Below are 6,390 nucleotides of genomic sequence, written 5' to 3'. Positions count from 1 at the left end.
TCCGTGTCCATTTCATCATTCTCTCATCTGCACATGGAAATCCCGTAACGTCCATTATGGTATCATTTCTAACTCTATACTGCCATATAACTACTAACTTCTTCTTGAAGCTTTATCCTCAAATTTGACAAAATCTTCTAAGACAGTGTTTCACTGATATACAACGACTCTTGTCACTGAAGCAATACATATATAACTAAATCGACGTGCAAATTTATTTCCATATGCATTTTCCATCTGACTTCCAAGCTTATTCAGCCAATCCTATTTTTACTTGGCTCCTTTATTCCTTTTACTAAATGTCATCTCAAGAGGACCTTTACTGATATCGTAGTTTCTAAATATTGAGATTCACCTCCAGCTAAGGCTATTTCACCCTTTGTGCATACTTTATTCTCATTTTTCTCTTATTTGTTTTGAGCTCTAGCTCTCTAGGTATATAATCACTGTACTCTAACCGTTTCCTTCCTCTTCCATCTCCGACCACCTGTTTCATTACAAAATTCACGAAAAGAGCAAACACCGAAGGTGACAAACATTCCCCTCTCGCATCCCACTATATTTTGCAAATTCACTTGGCAAGACGCCATCGCTATTAACTCTGCATCTATTTCGTTCATGCATAATTTCAACAAGCAGTACATATTTTCTTGGAATGCCCTTGTGACAAAAGACATTCCATAAAACTGGTCTGTAGACGTTGTCAAATGCCTCGACCAGAAGGGAATTTTTAAACTGCATATACTGCCTCACAATGCACCTTCAGTGGAACTATATAGGACCTTTTCTAAAACCACACTGTTCATCTCTAAACATTTCATCAGCTTCTTTTCCAGCCTGTTGAGAATGAGCATCCTGAATATTTTCATTTGAACCGCCGTGATTGTAATGCCTTTAGAGTCACCAAATTGAGTTAGTATAAGACTTCCTCATTCCTTATTCTGTACCATGGAACTGTCAACATGTTTACAGTTTCATGTTCTGTACAGACTAGCGAGTATGCGGTGTCATTTCATGTTGAGCTAAAATCATTTATGCAGTTTCCATCATAACCTAATGTTTCTTTATATATCTTCCATCTAAACCCCGTCTATATGTTCTTTGCTTCCGATATATCTATCAAGCCCCGTTTATGTCTCTTATTCAAGACATCTCTCACATGTTCCTTAGTGCTGCGCGGTCTTTCCTTCAAATATTGACCACTCCGCCTTCTGAAAGGTGTTTCCCATTTTCTTTTCATCCATGGATGTTTCAAAGTGGGCTACTTTAACAACAATGCCACTCCCTCAATACATGATTTTGCCAGCATTAGCCGGTGCCCAATCTTGATTCAACTTGACCATTTATATGTAGAGTACTATCCACATTCTCCTGGTGAAGTCTTTCTCCGATTTCTTTCTACTTTAGTCTGTTCTTTATTATATCCAAGGAATCATCCAATATCCAGGGTTTCCGTTGTATTACCTGTTTCTTTCTTAACAAATGATACACATTCCACGTGTTACACCATTCTTCTTTGATTGTCTGCACCTGCTTAGGTATGGTTTCTAACCTGCAAATGTTTCGACATTCACTTGCAAAACTCTCTTCATTATCATCTTCAACAAAATGTATCGAATTAAATCCAGAATTTTTCGTTGGGTGCTTTTAATTCCAGCTTCAGCATGGCGATCACTGGTTGGTGATCAGTCACGTAACAATACGATAATAACTGATGAAACTCTACGGTAAACTCTACAAAAATTTCAAATGGCCGGCAATCTGTAGTGAATTTAGATTACTTCTCAACCCTTTTCCTCTAATACCCGCCCACCTCCAGAGGCTTCCGAACCCAGGGTTGAGATAACAACCTTAATCTAGAAGAATTCCAGAGAGTTGGTGTTCATAGTTGTCCATTAAAACTGTCCTTGTATGACACCAATTTCATTTTATGAGATTTATTTAAATGCGATAAAAAGTGCTTCTTTCAGTACAGCAATAGTTGGCAAAGCATGAGAATAGCTGTGTATGGTTCCATGGCTGTCACTATCTTTATTTCTAAAAACGTCGAGGTCATTTACAAGAATTACCCATTTTAGTGGCATTATATCCTATGGAAACTCGCCTTGTCTTCTTTGCACATCTTTGATAATATTTATACGAATATATCACAATGGATTCGTTTCCCCAATAATAATAATAATAATAATAATAATAATAATAATAATAATAATAATAATAATAATAATAATCTACAAACTTACTAGCCAGTTATCAAGAAGAAACTGGCAATATGATTACCAAAACGTATAGGTAATTCATGGCGTTATTGCACGTCATCTAAATCTTCCCAAGTAATCACTGACAAACATTTGAAATGAACATCAGCATAATTTAGACCAGAATTAAATTAAAATCTGACAAGTGTTGTTTCTTAAATACTGTGCCACCATCAATCTATTTACCGAGGGAAAATGCACATCAATATGTCTCTCTCATAAGAATGTGTGTGTGAACTCCTCCACCCGGCATCCCCCCACAAAAAAAAAAAAAAAAAAAATCTATGCCTCTCTTAAGTGTGTGTGAGAACCACGCCCGGCCCCCTCGCATTTCGCGCGCACATACATGTGTAAAGATACAATTTGGAATTCCTCCAAAGAAGGAACCTGACACAAAGGCAATAAAATATTAATAAAGAACATAATGTTTAAGTGCAATAAAAAGCCAAAGCTAAAACATCTCAAACATGGAAAAGAAACAATAAAATTCGTCAGGCCACAGCCATGGTCATCAACATGTTTCTTTTGCAACTGTGGAAACTTTGGCCTGCCAAAACTTGGGCCAGGAACAGTACCCCAACACACATACACAGGCACATGCATCTATACTTTTCCTATTGTGATATGGCGCATGTGGTAATTTATTAAATGCCTAGATAGCTCAGTTGGGAGAGCGTTAGACTGAAGATCTAAAGGTCCCCGGTTCAATCCCGGGTCTGGGCAATGATAACTTTTAAACTTTCAGAAGATTATACCTAACAGTGACATAACTAGCGTTAGTCGCACCAGGGGCGGTCTCTGGAAGTGCCATCCCATTCCCCTGCTAAAAAACCAAAGTCTGTTTTAAGTCTTAACATCAAACAAAAACAACACTGGATATTTACAACGGAGCTGATCAAAGGATGCCAGAGTGCCACCCCCCTAAACACGAAAGTGCCGTCTAGGGCGGACCGACTCCTCTTAATTGCACCACTGCCTAACATCATCATGAAACTCATTCTTAACATATGCTTGCACATAATTCGACCCTAATATCCAGTTCAGGGGGTGTAGCTCAGTGGTAGAGCATTCGACTGCAGATCGAGAGGTCCCCGGTTCAATCCCGGGCGCCCCCTGCAGAACCTTTTGTAATTGTAAGGGAGGGACGAAAATTTTAATTTTCTATCCCGAGTGAAAGAATTAATGGGCTACAGGAAGCACCTCAGCTGTGGAATTGAATGTTTAGTGAACTCACTTCAAGAACTAACTATGTCAGAATGTGCACATGATTGACAGTATCGTCTGATATTATCGGTAGCTAAAAAAGACTGGAGCTACAGCACTACGCCAACCCTTTAAGAGAACCATTGTGTCACCTAAAAACAACGATAATGCTTTCATGTTTCCATGAACTTCGAGATACCTTGTGATTGAACACCGAGGTTGTGAGAAAGTATTAACCTCCCTGTGACCAGAGACTATTAATGGTAATTTTCACTTCTCCAAAATTCTTTGTGATGATTTAATTTCTACTGTTTGAGATACATCTAATTTTTTCGAGAAAGCTAAATTAAAAGCTATGGGTGTATGTTTCCCTTGTGGAACAGAACGGAGAGCAACTGGACCTTTCCTACGGGCGTATGACTCCCGTATGGAACAGAACGGACAACGGAGAGCAACAGGACCTTCCACTGAAAGCTATGTTTCAGGTGTATGGTTCCGGCACAAAATGAAAAGTGGAACTTGAAAAAAACCTGAATAATACAGGTTAATATTTCCTATAAACTTGAAATATTAAAGCTACACTTATGGTTCCACAGTACGGAGAAAAAAGGCATTTCTATAATAAAAATACTTAAGGCTATAGGTATGATTTCTATAGAGCAAAAAATGACGTGAATCTTTCCATTCAATAACAAAAACTGATAGATAAAGGCATAAGCTGCCTGCACAGTCCGAGTAGCAATGGGGATCTTAAACTCCAGGAACAGAAAACTGAAAGCTATAGGCGTATGGAGTTAAATTTTTAACCTTCCACTTCAGACATGAAAGCAAACGACTTCAGGAATATAGTTCCTAAATGGGGTGGAAAACAATGGGACCTCACACTTCTGGCCAAAAATGCAAAGTTACTGGTGCAAGATTGCAGCAACCAATCCAGAATCAGAAAAACTGTAGGCTACAGCCATTTTATTCCTATGCGCACTGAAGCATAGAAAACATTCCAGGCGCAGATACTGAGAACAAGTTTAAGTACTATTTTTGTATTCTAGTAAAGGAAGTATTAACTACGTTTAAACCTGCTTACCATAAAGAGACTAAAACATAGAAGAATCAACGTTCCTTTAAAATGAATTTCAAGTCAGTGCTTATCCGATACCATAATTGGTTATATGACGACTGTGAAATTTTTACAGTGCAATATAAATAATTCGCAAAGAACGCCTGAGTGGTTAGAAAGCCACAGACGATAACACACACACACACACACACTAAACATATTACTACACGCAATTTTTTCACAGTTGGCGGTGAAAATACTCAACAAATGCCACCGTTTTCTTTTACATCAATAGTCTCGAAATGTCACTGCCAAGGTCATAGTTGCTTAGTATCAATACTCTTCGTCTGCCTTCAAAAGTTTATTCTCAAATATCTTTCTTTTTTAATTCCTTAGTAAACAACATTTAAAATATATTATTGTCATGTAACTAAAATCTCTATCTACGGTGCTGACGCTTGGTTGGTTGGATTATGCTTGCTCATGTCAGAGCTGGCCCTTGCTGCCCGACATGCAGTCTGTATATGTTTGGTGACTATTTGTGAAAGTGAGTGGAGAGCCTGGGGTAGACCTCCGGATTACTCCGGATTATTCCAGCCAATAACGAAGCTTTAAGTGTATTTGATAGCAGGTGTCAACTAGACCTACGCAACGTCGCCTTTACGGGGGGGGGGGGGGTGGGTGGATCCTGTATGGGGTGGGGTTGTCTGGGCGGGAAACTTCCCCCTTTTGAAAGGGGCTGCCTCCACGTGACCACAGGAAAGCAAAGTGTTAAACATCTGAAAATTATGCAAAGTAATAACAATTGCATAATAATATTTGGTTTCAAATGCTAGTTAGACTTAACTGTATTCCAAAGTTGTCATTTGGAATATAATCCGAAGCCCCATATAGGAAAACTGGGACAGAGGATGCTAGAAATCATGAAATCGCGATAACCACCAGGATCACATCGAAGCAATTCTTAAGTGCTAAAAAATTACTGCACTATTAATATTAGAATGAGCTTATGAATAGCATAAAACTGCATTATGGGTATATTATCATGAATTTTCAAAATGTAAGTTTCAAGGAGATTAGTCCCTATCTGTGCCCGGTATACTTTTAGCCAAGCCTGAATATAACATATATCAAAACTGAACTGTTAAGAGTTTTAAAGCGATAACGAAATATAGATTGTAGTAGTTAATTGGACATATTTTCAATAGCAATAATAATTAAAATTAGGGTCCACTATATCCACAATGACCCATATACCCAATCATTCAAAAGTTTTAAACTGTACTTTACTGGAAGTTTAGTTAGCCTAATGACATTTCATAAAAAATTGGTTAAAACCTTTTATCCTTTACTGAATAATAACATTAATACCTCACAAAATATTCATATAACATTGTTCGGTCACGTTGCCAGTGTACCTACCAAGCTACTATTAACTGACAACGCGTGGAAGAGGCAACATCACGTAGGACTGCCAAATTGCACCCATGGAACATGTGCCCTTTTAAATTTGCAGCCTTCCAAGTTCTCTATAAAAATATAAGTAAATAAATATTTGTATATAACAAATTCATCTATGGGGGCCTGGAGTTATTTAAGTGAAATTCATATTAACAATTACGGGAATTTACGATAAAAAAAAAAGCTCCATTCAGCACACTTTAATTTTAATAAATATCGCAATTCATATATCCACTACTTTTTAAGACCTTCACAGAAAATTCAAATAAATGGCTATAAACCGTTGTTTGGTAACCACATCAATTTTCAGTCTCGCTCCTACTTCTGATAAACAGAAGCATCACGCCAAATTTCAAACTTTGCAGATAAACAAATATGTTACTCCAGTATTACTACTTGTGATTTTCGCTT

General features: G+C 37.7%; 1 protein-coding gene and 2 non-coding genes across 3 annotated transcripts in view; all 3 read left to right on the top strand.

Annotated features, from left to right (window-relative positions):
• The window catches only part of LOC135225729 (prostaglandin reductase 1-like), a 394,759-nt gene that overhangs the window by 36,952 nt on the left and 351,417 nt on the right, over positions 1–6,390 (top strand). The window lies entirely within an intron of this gene.
• On the top strand, positions 2,909–2,981 carry Trnaf-gaa (transfer RNA phenylalanine (anticodon GAA)). The gene has a single exon. It is a non-coding gene; the product is annotated as a tRNA-Phe (tRNA).
• On the top strand, positions 3,302–3,373 carry Trnac-gca (transfer RNA cysteine (anticodon GCA)). Its single transcript has one exon. It is a non-coding gene; the product is annotated as a tRNA-Cys (tRNA).

Source organism: Macrobrachium nipponense, chromosome 13 (assembly GCF_015104395.2).
Source record: "Macrobrachium nipponense isolate FS-2020 chromosome 13, ASM1510439v2, whole genome shotgun sequence".
In the NCBI taxonomy this organism is placed as follows: Eukaryota; Metazoa; Arthropoda; class Malacostraca; order Decapoda; family Palaemonidae; genus Macrobrachium; species Macrobrachium nipponense.
Note: the sequence above shows the minus strand (reverse complement) of the source record. Positions and strands in the feature narration are given on the sequence as shown.